This window comes from Nomascus leucogenys, chromosome 17 (genome assembly GCF_006542625.1).
Source record: "Nomascus leucogenys isolate Asia chromosome 17, Asia_NLE_v1, whole genome shotgun sequence".
Lineage (NCBI taxonomy): Eukaryota > Metazoa > Chordata > Mammalia > Primates > Hylobatidae > Nomascus > Nomascus leucogenys.
In genome coordinates, this window is record NC_044397.1 from 3880511 (window position 1) to 3900566 (window position 20056).

Below are 20056 nucleotides of genomic sequence, written 5' to 3' on the forward strand. Positions count from 1 at the left end.
TGGGGGACTGGTTGCCAGGGGGACCAACCACATGATCAGAGGGTTGAAACGTTCAGCCTCACTCCCCAGAAGGGGAGAGGGGCTGGAGATTGATTTAATCACCAATGGCCAATGAGGTGATCGATCGTAACCACATAATGGAGCAAAACACCCAAAAAGATGAGGTTTGGAGAGCTTCCAGGTTGTGAATCCATCAACGTGCTGGGAGCGTGTGTGCCCCACCCCACCCACATACCAGGCCCTGTGCATCTCTTCCTTCTGGCTGTTCCTGAGTTGTGTCCTTTTATAATAAACTGGTGGTGAAGTAAGTAAGCTGCTTTCCTGAGTGCTGTGAGCTGTTCCAGCAAATCACTGAACATGAGGAGAGGGTCTTAGGAACCTCTGATTTATAGCCAGTTGGTCAGAAGCACAGAAGGCAGCCTGGACTTGTGGCTGGAGTCTGGAGTGGGGGCAGTCTTGTGGGACTGAGCCTTTTAAGCTGTGAAGTCTGCACTAACTCTAGGAAGTTAACGTCAGAATGGAGCTAAATTGCAGGACACCAAATCATTGTTCACTGAAAATGAGAGAATTACTTGGTATGGGGAAAAGCACTCCCTACACATTTGGTGGCCAAAAGTATTGGTGTAGTTGGTGTAGAGAAAGAGTTTGTTTTTCTTATTAAGGATAATAGCCCCACCTCGGAAAATGGGTTTAGATGATGTCTCCGAAGCATCCAGTACAATTCTGGGCTTATGGTGGATGCTCAAAAAGTGGTGGCTGGCAGCTGTCCCATGGAAGCCAGCCTGGAAAACTGGTGACCTTGGCCAAGAATCTCCCACCTCTCCTCGCCTAGGTCCCATCTCCCCTTCCTGCTGCCCTGCTGTAGTCCACAATGACCGCCGCCCACCCCCAACCCCCGAGAGCCTCAGTCAACTGGAGTCCTGTGAGGGTGGCTGTAAGTAAATTAGTTCCCACGAGGTGTGATTCGTAGGTTCTACCTTTCCCAGGGTCACTTGCATGTATAAGAAAGAAGTTTGGAGATGGCGCTATTCACAAGTTAGCAAGCTAGAACCGTGGGGAGTGGTGAGGACTGGAAAGAATTTGAGAACAGTGTGTTCAGAATTGTGAAACATTACGTTGGCAAAACAAAACATTTGGTTATGGGTCCCCAGTTTGCCACCTCCAAGACAAAAGTGGGCTGGAAGGGTGAAACTCTTAGCTGAGGGTTAATCAGGACCAGAGTAGCTGCACTTCCCCTTCAGATCATTCCAGGGCGGCTCTGAGTCTCTAAAACCTGTGAGAACGCCACAGCTGGGAGCCTTTCCTTTCCTCCTTGATTCAAGGAAGTCCAAGAGCCAGGGACGGTGCCCCTCACACTGCCAGGAAGGCCTGACACTACCCCTCCCCATGGCACAAGCTGAGGCCAATCCGCTCCTTATTTAGAAAGAGCTGGGACTTAAATGTCAGTGGATGATACGGGAGCAGCATGACAATTACCAGCTTAAACTGAAATAAAGGAAAGAAGGATTAAAAAACACCCAGCACCCATCAAGCCAGGCCAGAAGAGGAGAGCAAAGCCCTCTGTTTCTACATTAACTCCTCATCTGCCAGGCGCAGGTCAGAAGGGTGACTGGGGAGGAAGCTGGGGAGGAGAGGTTGGGTGGGGGCTGAAGGAAGGTCAGAGGTGGTGCTGACTTGGGCTCCCAGACTCTCAAGGAGGGGGCCCAGAAGGCACCCTGCTCCTTTTGGCAGTACACTCAGTGGTTAGATCTGTGGCTCCAATCTAGGCAGACTGAGTTCAAATCCCAGCTCCTCCACTAACTAGCTCTGTGATGGCTGGCAACTTCCTCAACCTCTCTGAGTTTCAGTTTCCTCATTTAGACCAGTGGGATGAGGATAATTCCTCTTAAGATTAAATGGGGTAGTGCATATATGTCACTGGGCAGGCAGCAATACTCAGCAAATGATGCCTCTGCCAGTCGGATGCAGTCAGGAGCTAAGAGCCACGTACAGCACAGATCACGCCTAATTCCATTACCCCCAGTCATTGAGCCGCAGACAGTCTCTTTTATTTTGATCTTTCTGTAGGGGGAATGTGTGGTGCTCAGATGTAGGTCCGGCAGGAACTTGGCACCTTTGCAGCAGCCTCAGCCTCTCCTTTCTCTTGGGCGCAGGGCTCAGCTGGGCAGGCATGCCAGGACCAAGGTCTGGGCCCTCACCTCAGAGCCCCTCTGGGTTGCTGCAGCATCTCCTCTTTTCAGGGTGAACTGCTCTGGGGGCTGGGAGATAGTGGAGATGCACCCCACAGGGCCAAGGCAGCCTGGGCACTTTCCCCAGGAAATTCTTGACACTCTGCACTTTTCCAGCTGGCCTCCTTTAAAGGGGCTGCTCATCTGTCCTCCCCTGCATGTACTAGAATTGGCCCCACAGGCTGACCCAGCTGGACCCCAGGCTCTGGGTGAGCCGTGGCCTGGATTTGTTTACCCATCTCCTTCAACTCTCTGCAGGGGAGCAGCCCTTGGTTTCTGCACGAGGGCAGTTCTAGGTCACCTTTGAAAGGACCTGCTGAGATTTCTGCAATGCTCCCCTCCAGCATCCACAGCGGGTCACTGAAGCCCAGCTGACGGTCTGTCCCTGCCTACCCCGAGAGCCTCTGACCCTGAAGCTTGCAGGTTTTCTCAACCACATCACATCCTCATCACAGACACCAGTGTCAGAGTCTTCCTTGGCCTCTGAATCAGGGCCAGGCCCCTCCTTTGTTCAGCCCAGCATCCTCCTGTCCCAGCCGTGTCCTATATATCAATCAGCTTTCTGTGTAGAAAGTAGAAACACCCAAAGTATCCCGCAGAAAGAGATTTAATAAGGGAAATAGCGGCTTATAGAGTGATCAGAGGGCCTAGACGAATGAAGGTCAGGACCACTGCTAGGCTTTTGGCTTAAGGTCACATCCCCGCAGCTGTGAGCCTGAGACCAGGAGGCAGCTGCTGCCCCTGCAAGGACCACTAGTGTGGCTCCAGCTGCCCCGCATTCAGGAAGCTGGTGACAAGACCATGGATATACCAGTTGCTGCAGATCCTCACGTTGGCAGGAGCCCGCGGACCGTCCACCACACTGCAGAGGAGCGCCTCTGCCTCTCTGCCACTGTCCAGAGCTCATGGAAATGCCTCTTGCTGGCAAAACTGAAACTGCAGCCAGATCCAAGCAGCAAGAAACTGTGGGGAATGTCATTTTTGTCCTGCTAGCCCCTGTGATATAGAGGGAACATAAAGGATATGAAATAATGCTAAATGCTGGTAGACAATACCCAGCACAGCCCAGAACTCACTCAGACCCCAGCTGGCCCGCAGTCCCGGCCTGCTGTAGCCCCACACAAGCCTATGGCTGGCGCTGACTCCTGCCTCTGTTGCATCGCCCCACACAGCCTCTGTCCCTTCAGCGGGTGGAGGACCAGCCCCCTCCATTCCCCAGCCCACAGCCAGCTCCTTCAGCTGAGGTCCTCCTAACCCCAGCATAGCTCCCGGGCCTTCCTGGGGCTTTTTTGGGATGGAACCAATCCAAAGGCTGGCTCCGCTGGAGGCTGGCTTGGGACTCAGATGCCTGTGCTGTAGCTGTAAACACAGAATGTCTCTGAGCCACATTCCCAGAGCACGTTCACCTGGGGGTCTCGTCCAGCTGTGAGGTTCTGAGATTTCTAAGTGTCTTTATTTATAAGCAGAGTGGACATGGACACACACACACACACACACACACACACACGCACACATGCACGTACACACAGTCCTCAGGGAGCTGCAGCTTTGCTGAGTCAACCCAGAGTCACTGTCCAACTCTCCTCTGGAAACGTGGGCAGAGATAGGTGCTGAGGGAGGAGGGGTGACTGAAGCAGAAGGCAGGAAAGGCCAGGGGCTGCCCCCCTGCCCAGCGCATCCCCCACCACTGACTTCTGGCTTGAGTGGGCTGGGAAAACCCATGGAGGGCAGGCTTGGGGAGGACAGAGGAGGCTGGGGCGAGAGACGTGGTAAGGGCAGAAGTGAAGCGCTCAGGCCACACGAGAGGAAAAGCCACTGTCTGTGCTGAGCTGGACCTAGGGGCTCAGACCCCAGCCTCCCTGCTGTCCCCTCCTTAGCACTGCCTCAACTAGACCTCTCCCAAAGCAAAGCTATAGCCATGCCAATGACCTTGAGCTGCACATTCAGCTTAATCAGCATCAGTGTCAGTATGAAGGCCTTGCTGTCAGTCCAGGATATTTATAACCTGCTTGCCAGGTCCCACTACCTGGCGGCTGCCAGGAAACTAGGCCACAGGAGCCACAGAGGAGGCAAGCCCTCTCCCCATCCCAACCCCAGCCTCGGACGGCTCCTCCGTGGCTGTTGGCACCCACCGCCCCCCGGCTGTGTGCCTCCTCCCCATATCCCTGCTCCCTGCTGGCGATCAAAACCCACCAGAGTTCCCAATGCCTGGGGACATGTCCACAGGCCTGAGTACGATGCCACAGCTTCCACTTACCATTGTTTTCCCTGCCTGTTCCCTGTGGCAGTGTGGTGTGGTCACGAAGTCTCCGCCTGCTTGGGGTCAGGTGCCGGTTCCACTGTTCTCTGTGTTGACCTCGATAATCTTGTGTGACTTTCCTGTGTCTCAGTTTTCTTATCTGGAAAATGGAATTAATAATGAAGACTTCATGAATAAAAGGCTCAGAATGGTGCCTGACACATAATAAGGACTCAGTGTGTGCTAGCTTGTCTAGAAAGGTCTATCCGATAGCAGCAGAAGCTCCAGGGCCAGGCTGTTCAGGTTCAAATCCTGGTCTGGCCACTCACTGGCTATGTGACCTTGTGCCCATTAATTATCTACTCTGGGCCTGAGTTTCTTCCCATGATACAGTTTGGATGTTTGTCCCCTCCATATCTCATGTTGAAATGTGATCCCCAGTGTTGGCAGTGGGGCCTGGTGGGAGGTGTTTGGATCATGGGGACTGATCTCTCATGAATGGTCTGGTGCCCTTCTTGTGATAATGAGTGAGTTCTCGCTCTGAGTGCATGCGAGATCTGGTTGTTTAAAAGTGTGTGGGACCTCCCCGTTCTCTCTCTCACTCTCTCTCTCGCTCCCTCTCTCGCCATGTGACACGCCTGTTCCTGCTTCATCTTCCACCAAGAGTAAAAGCTCCCTGAGGCCTCACCAGGAGCAGATATTGGGTCGTGCTTCCTGTGTAGCCTGTAGAACTGTGAGCAGATTAAACTTTTTTTTTTTAATAAATTACTCAGTCCCAGGTATTCCTTTATAGCAACATAAAAACCATGTAAAATCGGAAATGATAATAGTATCTACCCGTGGAATTGTAAGGATTAAATAAGCTAATCTGTAAAGCTCTGAGAATGGTGCCTGGTGCACAGTAGGTGGTCAATTAGTATTAGCTCTGATAATGATAAGGATTACCATCATCATCATCATCATCATCATCATCATCGTTTATTCTGGAATGATTTTCTCCCAGCCAGGCTGCCCTCTCTTCTTCCTGCCTCCACACTTTAGCTGACACAAACATTCTCCTTAGACACACTCTCTTTTCTTCCCTCCCAATTCAAATGTTGCGTTTATTTCAAGCCTCACCTCCTCAATGCAGCCTTCCTTGACCATGTTGGTGAGCTTTGCACTGTCTCCCTTACCCAGACCACCTTAGACCTGATCCCCCACATGATTGCCCTGAGTAAACCCAGACTCCAGACCCTGAAGGCAGAGGCTCTGCCAAGCTCACTTCTCCTTCCTGCCTTATGCTGGGCCAACAGCGGTGAGGTCAAAGATGTCCTGGATCAGATGTGTCCTTGCTGAGTGTCCAGGGCCCTCTGCTCTGGGCAGGGGTCTGATTCCTGGGATGAGGGTGCAGTGTGACCTGGTCCTCAATAGACAGCTGTGTCTATGGGCGCACACACACACACACACACACACACACACACACGCTTGCACCCTGTAAAGTAAAACCTAGTTGTTTCCCCAGAAATAATCCCACATTCTGGCCACTGACAACCAAAATGCATTTTTTCCCAAGCCCAGCCATTTTCTGGATTTTCTCAGTTCGAGAGAGGACCAGGCTTGTATGCTGTGTCCTAGGGGTGGACCCGAAAGCTTTCCCCACCAGGAAAGGGCAGGCAGGAAAATGTCTTCCTCGGACACCCAGGCACAACAAAGCACAGGGACACAGGGCTCAACACGGGGGAGGGCGGAGGGGGTGGGGGCAAGGATCTGGCTCAAACACCACAGTCCTTTCCTTGAAGAAGAAAGCAGCACCCAAGTGTCACTGTGTTCCCCCTGTTGAAGGCCTGACAAACAGCAGGTCGGCCCAGCAGGTCAGCGGTGCTGACCTGGCACTCTCAGCCTCAGCTAGTCAGAGGCTTGCTGACGCTGCCTGCCTCCTCCCCTCCTCCGCACAGGCCTGTCACTGCAGGGACAGCTCTCCTCCAGCCTCCTCCACTGCCTCCCCAGCAATTTCCTCTCCTCCCAGGAATGGCCAGGATCAACGTTGCTCAGCCCACAGGGGCTGCCTTTGGTGGCAGCCCCCCTTTTTCCTGTGTGCTGGGGGAAGGGGCAGGGGATAGGAAAGGGGCTCAGCAGGGTTGGGGAGGGGCCCTTCCTCTGTATTCATTGTCCCCTCTGGGGGTTGAGGGTGGTTACAAAATGGATGAGGATGGGAAGAGCCCTCCTGCTGAGGCCCCTGTGCTTGGCCCTCAGGCCTTCCCCTTACCCGTCTCCCCTGCTCTGGTCTAAGAACACCTAAAAAGGAGACTCACTCTAGCTCTCATGACCCAGAACTGAAAAGTAATCCCCTCCACGTCCTTTCTAAGTTATCCCAGAGAATAATGCCATGTCAAAGGGACATTTGTCTAACGGAAGGAGCCCAGGCCAGGGGAGAAGGGCATGGGGGAGAGAAGCCTTAAAAAATCCAGCCAAGCATCTGTGGTTTGTGCTCCACGTAAAGTGAAATCTGGACATTTCTTCCACTAAACAGCATGGGAATAAGTGTAGTGATACTAGCTGGCATTTACACAGCACACTACAGTTACAAGATCCTTGCCACACCCTCTCAGTTTGTTACCCTTCTGCATTGCAATAGAGCAAGGGAAGGCTGTTGAACCCCCTTTGACGTGGAAGGAAACAGAGCCTCAGAGCAGCTAGGAAGGGGGGATCAGAGGTTGTTGGTGTCCCACCCAGATGTCCTTTACCAGCTGGGCGCTCACTCCAAGCTGCTGCAGTGGTGGCTGCTGACAGCTCATAACTGTACCCTTCTCCTCCACATTGCCTTAGCCAGCAGGAGCCACTTCCCTGGGAGATGCTTTGGAGGTTAAGCCCTCTACCATAGCCCCTCCCCTGGGAATAGCCTTTCGCTAAGGCCTGACTGCTGTGGAGACAGAAAAGCCACTCTCTTGTCTTCAGGTAGACCAAACTCCATGCACCGTACATGCCCCAAAGCCCCTGTGTGTTTGGGCCCAGCTAGGCCTCCCCTGAAGTGGCATCTTTGCCTGGACCCTTCTGCTTCTCCATCATGCCCCACGATCCCTCCCAGCTTCTCCTGCAAGCATTCACTCAACAAACCACACGCTGGAATCTCCTCTCAAACCCTGCTTCTAGGGAACCAGACAGAGGGCTAGTACACAGGGCTTCAGATCCTGAATCCGGATATTCCTGAGACAATCTGGTTCCCAGGCATCCTGTGGGTGTCTGTTGTGGTGAGAACCTTGCTTTCTTCCAGGACCCCAGCTCCCTCCCTCTCCCCCTCCTAGGGGAGAAGCTGGTTCTTAACACTTTGACTGTGAACTGAGGGATGAAGCTGCCCAGAGCCCTGGCACCTCCCACACCCCACTGAAAGCTCCCTTTCTCCCCCTCCCACCCCGGCTGTGGCAGCCAACACCATGACTCAGTTCCCATCCCCACAGCCCTCCACGGGCCCCCAGATTGCTACCCAGTGCCCTGGCATGGTAAGCAGTACAGATGGCAATTAACTGCGTGACAGGAAAATATCCCAACACTAATTATTTCAGGGACAAGGCCGGGGACCATTAATAAGTGATGAAGGAATCTTTCCAGAGGCTCTTTGGCTGGCTCCTGCACCAGCCTGCAGAAGGCTGGAGACGGAAGGGGACCCTTTCCCACGCAGAGCTCAGTGGTGTGGGTGGGCGGTGAGACAAGTGGCAGTGCCTTTCCAGGGGAAGTCAAGCCGCTCTCCCCAGCAGTTAAATCGACAACTGTTAAGGGTACAGTCTTCATCCTTCAGACAGGCAGAAAGCAAACAACAGTAGTTCCCTGGATCTTCTCTGATGAATAATGGATTGTAGAATGCAATCTCATGAATGAATTCTGGGAGAATCCCCAGTCAACCCCTTCTACACTCTCACATCTGCCTCCCCTTCCCTGGCTCAATCCAGGAGGCATGCACAATTTCCATTTTCCTGAAACGATTCTGTTTCCTCTGTGCCTGCTTCTAACGTGGCCCCCGGGACAACTCCCACAAGGAGCAGCAGTCAGAGGCCAGGAACAAAGGATGGTGTGCCCAAATGGAGGGCTGAACCACGCCAGGTCGGCCCCGTGCTTGGACAGTGTCTCTCTCCAGCAGCATACCACAGCAAGGCCGGGAGAGGAGAAAAGCACCGTGCATTCAGAAACCCTTTCATGTGCCAGAGTGAATGCAAATGCACACACTCTCACATTCACATGTGCACACTGACACCCACTCTTGTACCCACACTGGCACACACACATGCACAGACACACTCAACACACACACACACTGACACACTCACTCTCACACATACACACAGACACACTCCTGCATACACACTGGCACACTCACACATGCACACTGACACACACACACATATGCACTGACACACACATACACACACACTGACACACTGACACACAATTGCTTTTGCATACACATGCACACTGACATACATATGCACTGACACACTCACATACACAGACACACACACACACATGCCCACACACACACTGATGCACACCCGTGCATACACTGACACACATGTAAACTGACACACATACATATATACACACTGACACACTGACAAACTCCTACATTGACACACACATATGCACTGACACACACACATACACACATTCACTTACATACACTGACTCACTAACACAAGCACATGCACACTGACACATGTGCACTGACACACACTCACATACAGTGACACACACACTGATACACAAATATGCACTGACACATGCTCACACATTCACATAGCCTCACACATACATACACTGATGTACACACACACACTGACACACACCACACACACTGACATTCTTTCACACCCTCTCACACTCAGATGTACACACTGACACACACCACACACACTGACACACATATGCATATGCACTGACATGCTGACACACACATATACACACTGACACACACACATACCCACGGATACACACTCCCACACATACATGCACACTGACACACTCTCATTCTCTCTCACACACATTCACATACACGCTCATACTGACCATACACTCACACTCACACATTCTCACACACACACATTCTCACACTTACACACATGTACACACTGACACACAAGCCCTTTCACGCTCTCTCACACACACATACTCACACTCAGTTGAACAGAGAGGGGCTCCCATACTTTAAGAGCCTAAATAGGTTGGGAACGGTGGCTCACGCCTGTAATCCCAGCACTTTGAGAGGCCGAGGTGGGTGAATCACGAGGTCAAGAGATCGAGACCGTCTTACCCAACATGGTGAAACCCTGTCTCTACTAAAAATACAAAAATTAGCTGGGGGTGGCGGTTCGCACCTATAGTCCCAGCTACTCGGGAGGCTGAGGCAGGAGAATCGCTTGAACCTGGGAGGCGGAGGTTGTAGTGAGCTCAGATCGTGCCACTGCACTCCAGCCTGGATGACAGAGAGAGACTCCATCTCGAAAAAATTAAAAAAAAAAAAAAAGAGCCTAAATATGAAGGAGATATTTATGGGGAAAGAGATATTTGCTTCACAAAAGGATTTGCAGCAGGGCTTCTTTCAGTAATAAGAAAACAAAGTGCATTGAAAATGGAATTTGATTTACAAAAATGCGATTTCTCTGTAAATTTTCAGAAGCCCGTGCCTTGTAGGGTATGCATGTGTGCTTGTAAAGATGCAGAACTTGTCACTGCCTCTCTCCATGTAGTTGGGGAGAAGGGCAGGGATGTCAGATGGAAATCCTGGCCAAGCCTGCAGACTCAAGGGTCTGATGGCAATCTAGCTTGGAGGACCACAAATACCATCTCCTTCTGCACCTCCAGCTTGCAAAGGGGAAACCGAACACTTTATCCCCAAGGCTACCACAATCCAAAAATTCAAGGTGTATTGTGCTCAAAAGGTCCTCATCTCCAAATTCTTTCCTTTTATCCCCTAACTCACTAACCAGCTCAGCCTCCAATGGATGTTTTGAGTGGGGTTAACTAGGAAAGATCTTATCAATTATCTCAACTGACTTCTTCATTGATGACTGATGAAAAAAATGAGGCAGAAGCCTGCCCCGAACCAGCACCTACTAGACCCCGTGCCCTCCAGCCTCCATCCTCACCAGGCATCCCTATAGTTGTACAAGGCCAAAGCCGAGAGAAAAGGCTCTGGGCATCACGTCCTGCTGTCCTGTCTCTTCCAGACCCGTGCCTCCCTCCCTCTCCCTGCTTCAGTCACCTTCTTTCCCTGCTGGAAGTGAACAGATGAGTCATTTGAACTTTAGCTTCCTAGGCTGCTCTTCTGGATGAGTTTGGAACTCACTCTTTTTGGGTAAGGACACCATCCACTAATTAAGACCCCCACCCTTAGGAGACACCTCCTGTGCTGGACACTAAACTAGGGTCTCAAAGGATTGTCTTGGTAACGCCTTAAGGGAACTGGACACCTAGGGACTTGAAGACACACCAGGGAGTAAAATTCAGGTCTCTGATAATTTCCAAAACTTGTTCCAGCAGACAAACAGACTCTTCTTCAAATTTAAGCTCCTTTCTTGTAATAACAAGAAGGCTGATCACAATAGCAAATACTTATTTTAAAAAAACCACAGCTGATGTATATGCCGGCTATTGTGCTAAGCCCTTTACGAATGTGAACCCATTCCATCATCGCCATAATGCTCTCTAAAGGAAGTACTGTCATTACCCCTCAGAGGCTCAGAGAGTTTCAATAACTCCCTCAAGGTCACACAGCTAGTAAGTGACACAGGAGGGAATTGAGTTCTGACTCCTTGAGCCCTGCAGACATCTCTAGTTCTGACCTCAGATCTTACCAATCTTCCCCCACCCCCAGCCTCTTCTCTCCAGCTACAAACACACCAAGCCCATTCCCCACAAGGCTTCTGACTTTGCTGTTTCCTCTGCCCGGAAGGCTCCACCTCCAGCTCATCCTGTCTACTCAGTGGGGCCTTGCCTGACAACCCCGTCTAAAGTAGCGACTGTGGCCACCCCCACCCTCACCTACCCTTCATTTACTAGGCATCGATCTGCTGTAATTCCATCAGCATTCCTCACTACCTCAAATGATCTTATCTGTTGGTTTACTGATTCCACCACAACGAAAACTGCAATGTGCGCAGTGATTCTGCCCCTCTCCTTCACTATTGTGCACTTCCATCTGTAACACCTTGGCTTGGCACAAAGCGGGCATGCAATAAAGACTGATTGATCAAGGAGTGCTCTATTCACAAACCAATATGCACACACACTCACATGCGCACACACTGCACGCTGGCGTGTGCATGGGAATGCATTCACATTAGACCACAGGCAGACGCCAAGTCAGTGATACGGTCCTCTGCAGTGTAACACTGATAGAAGTGGTGAGGCCAGACTGACATAAATGGGCTTTCTAGCAGCCGATGCTAAGAAACAGAATTCCTCTGAGGACAGATCCATAATTACCCGGCCTGGAAGAATGCAAAACAGAAAATAGAGCCTCTGTGTAGGAGCCCCAGCATCTCCACCACCTGGTCCAGGCCTTTTGTGTTGGTTGCCTGGAGAAATGGAAGACGATTAAAAGGTGTGACAAACTGGCCCCTTCAGAGTCCTTGGAAGGGGAGGGCGCTAGACCAGTTGCTCTAGTTACTGAATTAAGCTCGCTAAATATAGCTGGGTCAGACATGGGGCGCTGAGGAGGCAGGTCTGAAATCAGATGGGGTGGAGGGGGCTTCCCAGTTCCTGCCCCCTGCCTTATACTCCCACCCCAGGCCCAGTTTGTAATGAGGGGATGCCCTTGACATGGAGGTGGAGGAAGAGGGAGAAGCAGATGCCTCAGCTTACGGTTGTTCTCATCCAGTGCCTGCCCAGAGCTGGGCATTCCATTCGGAATGGCAGATATCTGAGGTCAAGGTACAGCCAAACTCTAGCAGATAGGACACTTGTTCTATGAAACTCAGGCTTGATCAATTTCAATGCTGCTCAAAGCCTTCGTGTGTGCACATGTGAGTGTGGTTCACACAGTAGGAGGGGCAAGAAGGTAAATATGTAAATGTGATATCTTTACAGAGCAGAAGCATGGGGGTGTTGGTGAGAGCAAAACTCTGGAGCTGTCATTAGTGGCATGGAGCTGGATGAGGACTACCTCCTCAGCCCAGCAGATTCCCAAAGCTCCTGCTTCCACAGAAGAAGATTCCTAGAATCATGTAGTCGGTGGAAAGGGCTGAGAAAAGCTCTCCATAGCAGAGGGCCTGTGGAGCCCAAGCCCTCCGAGACATTTGGCGAGCCAGGGTGCCTGCGTCTGGAATCACCTCATTGCAAGGTGCCCAACATGCCCCTCCCCCTTGTCCTCTTGGGCAATCCCAGCCTTTGGAGCTCTTGGTTCCAAAAGCTCTTCCCTAGCCCCCAGGTGATGTTCCCCTGGACTCCTAGCCAGAAAGCCTTGGAATGGTCCTGAGAGCACCCACTGCGGTGGCCTGAGATTCTCCTTATCAGCTCATGAATAACCATCCTACCCAGGCCCCCTACCAGCCCAGAGACCTTGTCTGTGAAATGGGAACTACAATGACCTCTTCAGAGGTTATTCTGAGGGTGAAATGAGAAATGGCAGTAAAGCATCCAGCACAGTGCACAAGTCCAATAGCAAAGATGGCATTAGAATGTTTGCTATATTTTCTTTCTCTCTTCTCTTTGTGTCTCTTTGGATTTTGTATTTCCTACAGGAAGGAGATGTGGCCAAACTGATGTTGCTTCCTACCTCCTTAAACTACCCTAAGAAGCTTCCTTCTCCACCCCTACCTCTAGTGAAAGCCCTCACCACCCCCCATGTTGTTGCATATGGCAGGATTTCCTTCTTTGCTAAGGCTGAATTTTACTCCATTGCATGTGTATTCCACTTTTCTTAAACCGCTCCTTCGTTAATGAGCACCAAGCTTGCCTCCACATCTTGGCTGTTGTGGATAATGCAATCAACATGGAAGTGCATGTTTGAGATCCTGATTTTAATTCTTTTGGATGAATACCCAGGAGTGGGATTACTGGATTTCACTTATATGAAGTATCTAAAATAGTCAAACTCACAGAAGCAGAGAGTGGAATTGTGGTTGCCAGGGACTGGGAGGAGGGGGAGATGGAGAGTTGCTATTCAATAGGTACACAGTTTCAGTTATGCAAGGTGAATACATTCTAGAAATCTGCTGTACAGTGTTGTTGTACATTGTCATAGTTAACAATACCTTATTGTACACTTAAAAACTTGTTAAGGGAGCAGATCTCAAGTTAAGTGTCATACATAAAAAAAGATCACAATCACAGTGCTCCATTCTGCTGGTTTCTGTGGGGCAGGCTGGTTGACCTTGCTGCCTAGCTGGGGACAGTAAGCCGGGCTGTACCTGACACTAGATTGCATCTGTGTTGCTCTTCCTGCTGCTGCCTTTCTTCCAGATGTCTCCTGACTTTCTTGTTCTTTCACAAGAATCAAAGCCTGTGATTATTGGTCAAGCAAGAACGCAGGGCAGGAGACCACCTCGCCCATCCAAAGAAATGCATGCAGAAAAGCCACCTTTTCTAATTGTGGGGAGCCACCACCTGACCCTACCCAGGCTCCCTCCTTCCTGTCTTATACCATCTGAGCCCCAGGTATCTGTAGAGGGATCTGCTTATAGGACCTGGAGCCTATGTTTCTGCCCCTCCACCACCCAAGGTGTCTAGTCTCCAACTTCAGTGGTGAGGGAGAGCTAGGGCACCTAGAGAAAAGCCCCACTGCTGCCTCCTTTCTCGGGGTGAGGTTCTCATGACTGCTCACTGAGAAGGACTGGGATGTGAGCTGGAATCCCAGTATGAGGAGAAAGTGTGCCCCCATCCTCCTTGCTCCTTCCTTTCCTTTCCTTCCCTTCCTGCAGCTCAGCTGTGACCCTCCATTTACATCCATGAGGGGAAGCTCTTCACCTGGGCAGGCCCCCTGTTTCTCAGCCAAGTGTCCCAGTACTGCCAGCCCTGTCTTGAAGTTGACCTCAGAACATCTTCTCCCATGGTTCAAAGGGCCTGGGCAGCCACTCTTGTTCCAACAGAGCCACCCTTGCATCAGGATGGGGAGAACAGGGTTCTTGAATGAAGGTTTTATATTGTATTTCTTACTGCTTGAAGTTGTACTTGGGGGTGAAGAGGATTAAGACAAGAGTTTATTGTTACTTTCCACCACAACCAGATGGACTGTACCTGAGACAGAAGGGGGATGAGAATAAAAAGGAGGGACTCCCATCTCCCCTAGAGGAGCAATGGCCTCCTGTCACCCTGCAGGCTCCCTAGAGCAGAGCTGTGATGTGCTGGGAGTGGGGACCATCTTCTTATGCATAATTACGTTTTGCAGAGGGGGTTCTAGAACACTAAGGAATGGCTTCTTCACCACTGGCACACTGGGCAAGGCTGGGGAGAGCTATGGGGTGTGGTTTCTCTGGTGTGGTTTCTTGGTGATTGTACCAAGAATGGTGGAAAGGATGACTCTTGGGTCACAGATGACTGTGGCAGCAGTGCCATCCTCATGTGGGTGGGGAGGTGACTCCCAGGGAATTGGGACCCTTTGCTTAAGTTGTTTATGTCTGAAGTTATATCAAGGGCTCTTGGATGCCTTTCAGTTCACATTTGGGACAGTGAGGCTCAATTTTCTGCTGGGCCTGGGGGAGGTAAGCAGCTGGCCCCACCTCCTTAGAAATTTTCTCCAGTCTAAGCTCTGACTCATAGCTGGTTTTTCCATTCAGATGATGACCACAGCCTACTCTGGATGCCAAATCTGTCTGTGCTCAGGGATCTAGGAGGGCAAGAGTGGATCTGGTCAACCTGGGGAAGCCTCATGGGGGACAGGCAGGATTACCCACTCTCCCAGGCCGGATGAACTCTGATATCCAACATGTCCAGTATTACTGAGGAAAATATTGGTACTCCTTAGCACAAATATCTTACAGAGAATTCTAACATCAGATAAGGAAGACCAGGCTGGATGGCCTCTGAAATACTTGCTGTGCCAGTTCAGTGATTCTAGAACCCAATATGCCCAATGTTATCATTAATATGCTGCCATTGATTACAATGTGCTCAGTGATGCATATAATTAATATAATGGAGGCCGTTAGCACTTCCACTTCTCCAAGTCTGTGTTATGCATTTAATTACTTTAGCACTTCACAGTTTATAAATATACAACCCCCTGAGCTAGATCTTTCTCCAATGCCATTTTACAAATTAAGGAACTGAGGTCATAGAATAAAACCTCACTTTCCTCACTCACGAAGAGACAAGCAGCTTCTCCCTATCTAGGCTGCTGAAGGACCTTCTTGTTCTCCCCAGGCCACCGCCCTATAGCCCACACTGTTTGCCCTCCCCCACAAGCTCACACAACCACATCCCCCAGACTCCAAAGGAGTTTGCTCCCTCCTCAGGCCTCCTTGGTCCTCAGAAAAAACAGTCATTCTTTTTTTTTTTTTTTGAAGGAGTCTTGCTTTGTTGCCCAGGCTGGAGTGCAGTGGCACGATCTCTGCTCACTGCAACCTCTGCCTCCAGGTTCAGGCGATTCTTCTGCTTCAGCCTCCTGAGTAGCTGGGACGACAGGCGCGTGCCACCACACCCAGCTAATTTTTGTATTTTTAGTAGAGACAGGGTTTCACCATATTGGCCAGGCTGGTCTCGAACTCCTGACCTCGTAATCCTCCCACCTCGTCCTCCCAAAGTGCTTGGATTATAGGCGTGAGCCACTGCGCCAGGCCACAACAGTCATTCTTAACTGGATGGCAAGCTAATTTCTTCCCCTTCAAGGCATTAGTTGAGCTTTAATAAATGAGACAAGCAGGTCTGAGAACCACTAAGAGCACCCGTGAATTCTCTTGGCTGTAAGAACCACCTTGGACTGAGTGATTTTCTGGCCAATCCATCCTTGCCCAGGAGGTGTGTTCCTCAGAGTCACAGGTACCTGGTAAATTTGTGAAAACATGCCTGTCTGTCAGCTCGAGAAGCTAGTTCTTCAGGGAGGCTTGTAAAGACCTCAAAGTCATGGGGCTATGTTGTTTCATTTCTCACAACATGGGGAAGAGTGTCTAGCATTCAGCAAGTTACTAAATGTGAGTTGTTTTGATTTCTACATCTCCCTCACATTGCTGCTGGGCTCTGTCTTCTGAAGTTCATGGCCCATGTGTTAGGATCCATGACTTGGGATATTAAGGACTTTTCTGGGTTTCATACTGGGGTAGGAGAATATATTCACTGAAGGCTTACTCAGCCCTGTCCCTTATTAGGACTGTGACCTTGGATGTCTCTTGTTTAACCTTTTTATATCTTAGCTTGTTCATCTAAAACATGAGTCTTTGTGTCATGGGCTTAGTGAGGATTAGTTATCATAGCACATATGAGGTGCTTAGCAAAACTTGTGTAAAGAAACACCAGTTTCTCCCTTTCCTACCCATGAAGCCCCATTTAGATTGCTAAGAACCTTCCTTTTTGTGGAGCCTTAGAATAGTCAAGTGAGATTTGCAGGAGCCCCACCTCCTGGGCTTCAATCTTTCATCACAGGTGCCATTGCTTGGTCCATCCGTGTCCTTGAAACATTTGGTAAAGCCACATCTTAGAGCATCTCCTCTGCTCCCCTCCCCTAAGCTGAACAAATCTAACTCCCTTGAGATCCAGCTTTGTCCCAGCCCCACCCTCCTTCCCTGCCTGTGTCATGGCTGACTCAGGGACCATGCCAGGTTCTAGAAGGCCAGTGGCTCATTATCCCCACCCTCTGCATTTTGGCCCCATGGGGCAGCTTTAGCTCCTCATTTGAGGAGGCCTGGGTGGGGTGATGGGCAGGGCCCAGCCATGGGATATTTACAGAGGGGTCTGGAGCCAGGCTCCCTGATATGACAGCTGCTGTGTCCTCAAGAGCATGTGTACCCCCATACCTACTGATCCTGGGCTAAAAAGGCAACAGGTAAAAGTGAGGTTATCAGGAGTCCTGAGGTGCCCACAGGTGGTATATGACCCCCAGGCAGGAAGAAAGAGCACCCTGAGGCCAGAATATAGGCTTCCCTCCCTCAGAGTCCTAGTCCCTGCTTTTTTGTTGTTGTTGTTGATGCCACATTTACTGCCACTGCTACTCCTCTCTTGCATTCTCTGGTGGCTGGAATGTGAGAATGGAGAGAAAGTAAAGAAAACCATCAGGGGTCCCCCCAGGCTCTGAGTTTCAGGAGTCTCCTTGTCCACTGCTTGAGCCAGAACCAGAGGTTTTCTTCTGCAACTCTCTGTCGGCACCGTGCTGCTCACTCCTGGGTTTCAGGCCATGCTGAGTTCTGCTCAAGAGATTCCAGAGGAAAAAGTGTGCACAACTCACCACCAGCTTTGTGGTACTTGGAATCCTGGTTGTTTTCACCCATCCACTTGCCGGTATTTACTGTTCGGATCATTCAAATAGCTGCACCATGCCCTCTATCAATTGTATCGTCAGTGGGAGAGAGAGGCTGCCATGTGTTTACTTCATCTTACCTGGAACAGAACACAGTAAAATGGTAAAGCCCTGTCAAGTCCTTCTCCTCCCTCCAGAAGGAAGGAGTCAAGCCCTGGCTTATTGTCACATCGTCCCATATCCCTATAAAAACACAATCACACCTATTCATTTATTCATTCATGTAACAAATATTTCTTGAGCACTGATTCTGTGCTAGGCCCCTTCTAGACACTGGGCATACAGCAATGAAAAAAAAAGACAAAACTACTGTCAGGCAAGGCAGTAACAATATAAACAAGTAATGTCATATATAATATGTGGGTAATAAGTGCCATTGTGAAAAATTCAGGAAGGTAAAAGGATAGGAATGCTTTTTGATAAAGGTGGACAGGCAGGACCTCTTTGAACAGGTAGTGACATCTGAAGAGAAGGTAAAAAAAAAAAAAGGCGACCTCTCCAAATACCTGAGGTATTCCTGGAATGGAAATTGCCATCACTCTTTAAGAGATGAGGGCGCGCTCCTGGCAGGTGTGAGGGAAAGCCAGGCGCCTGTGAGCAGGACTGCAGGTGGAAAAGAATGCAGCTGAGGATGAAGTTGGAGACGGGCAGGAGAGGCAGCAGGTCACACGGACCGTGTAGGCTGTGATTAGGACTTTGGCTTTTACTCTGAGTGAGATGGGGCATCAATGTGGAGCTTGATGCAGAGTGGTATTATCTAACCTATAATTCAACAGGATCCATCTGACTGCTATTGAAAATAGATTGGGATAGGGGAGTGGGGCCAAGAAGGAAGCAGAAAAGTCATCTAAAAGGCTATTAAAGTAATTAGGAGAGAGAAAATTGTTTATTGATCCAGGGTGATTGAGGTGGAGGAAATTAGAAAGGCTTGGGTTCTGAATATATGTCGAAGGTAGAATGGACAAGATTTCTTGACAGAGTACGCTTGGATAGTGACAGAAGATGAATGGTCAACTTGGCATTGGCACAGAGACCATCTGGTAATTCCTGCTGACCCAGGAATCTCCTACCCAACACCCCTGACGTCACGATATCCAGCCACTTAATGAAGAAAGAAGACTCCCTGGGAGAGAGACTTCACTACTTCACACAACAGCCTTTTGCGGTCCTCTAACATTCTTTCCTATGCTCACTCAAAATCCATTTTCCTGTGTCTTTCCCTCACCGCTCCTAAAGCAATACAAAGCAGACCTCCACCACCTCCCACAGGACAGTCCTCCAGATTCCTCCGAGGTTATCCTTGAAACTGAACTCTTCCATAGTTGATGTTCCCCATTAATGCTGTTTTCAGGAGGAAGAAACTCTGGGTTTTCTACTAAGTAGAAGAATCAGGAACTGATTGCCCTCTGAGCTCCTTCTAGAACATCATTCATGAATTTTGATATGTGATTCACATTGAGGCTATGAGTCTAAATTTGGCACATGCACTCATCTCCATCCTGTTTCTCAGGTGGGAGATTGGAGAGTTAGCTTAGCACATGCTTCCCTACCATTAAGGAAACCACAGCAATTAGAAGAGCCCTTCCTTAGACATCCACCTCCATGTCTCCCTCACCCCATAAGCATCCATACCCACACTCTGTTTTACTGACCATTATGGTAAATGAACTAGCCACATTCCTATTGAAAAGCCATTTCTCCACTGTTCTAGTACATCCCATTCCTTCATACATGTTTAAGAAATTGATGTCTCTAACAGGTGAAAGGCACCATGGAATAGAGCTAATATGTTTTTTAAATGAAATACAAGCAGTCTTTATAGAAATAAGAGAAAACCTAAATTTGTGGAAAGGCCAATGTGCCTGGAAAAATTGACTGAGTATAATTAATTCTGAGACATAGCCTATAAAACTATTAGACTATTAAAGAGAGAAAGAAAAAAAACCATACCCATGGCCTCCACACACAACAGCCATAATACCTAGAAAGGTATGAAAATTATATAAGCTTGACAATATTCAAGAAAAACCTGCAAAGCAAGACAAGAGTGGAACATTATTTTCAAGTAATCAAAGAAAAGAAAATGAACTGTGATCCACGGGCTTTATTGCAGCAAAACCATCATTCAATTATTAAGACTATAGAAAAACAAATGATTTATTCAAGGAATGA

At 49.7% G+C, this 20056-nt stretch overlaps 1 long non-coding RNA gene across 2 annotated transcripts; it reads right to left on the bottom strand.

Moving 5' to 3' along the window:
* Positions 1–2820: 2820 nt before the first annotated feature.
* LOC105737692 lies at positions 2821–17959 on the bottom strand. 2 transcript variants are annotated; one of them, XR_001113365.2, is made up of 3 exons: positions 11923–14496; positions 4486–4627; positions 2821–3224 (listed from the first exon to the last, which is right to left on the bottom strand). It is a non-coding gene; the product is annotated as an uncharacterized LOC105737692 (long non-coding RNA). The 2 variants fall into 2 exon arrangements; XR_004026394.1 differs by lacking the exon at positions 11923–14496 and adding an exon at positions 17813–17959 and having other exon boundaries at positions 3146–3224.
* Positions 17960–20056: the final 2097 nt, after the last annotated feature.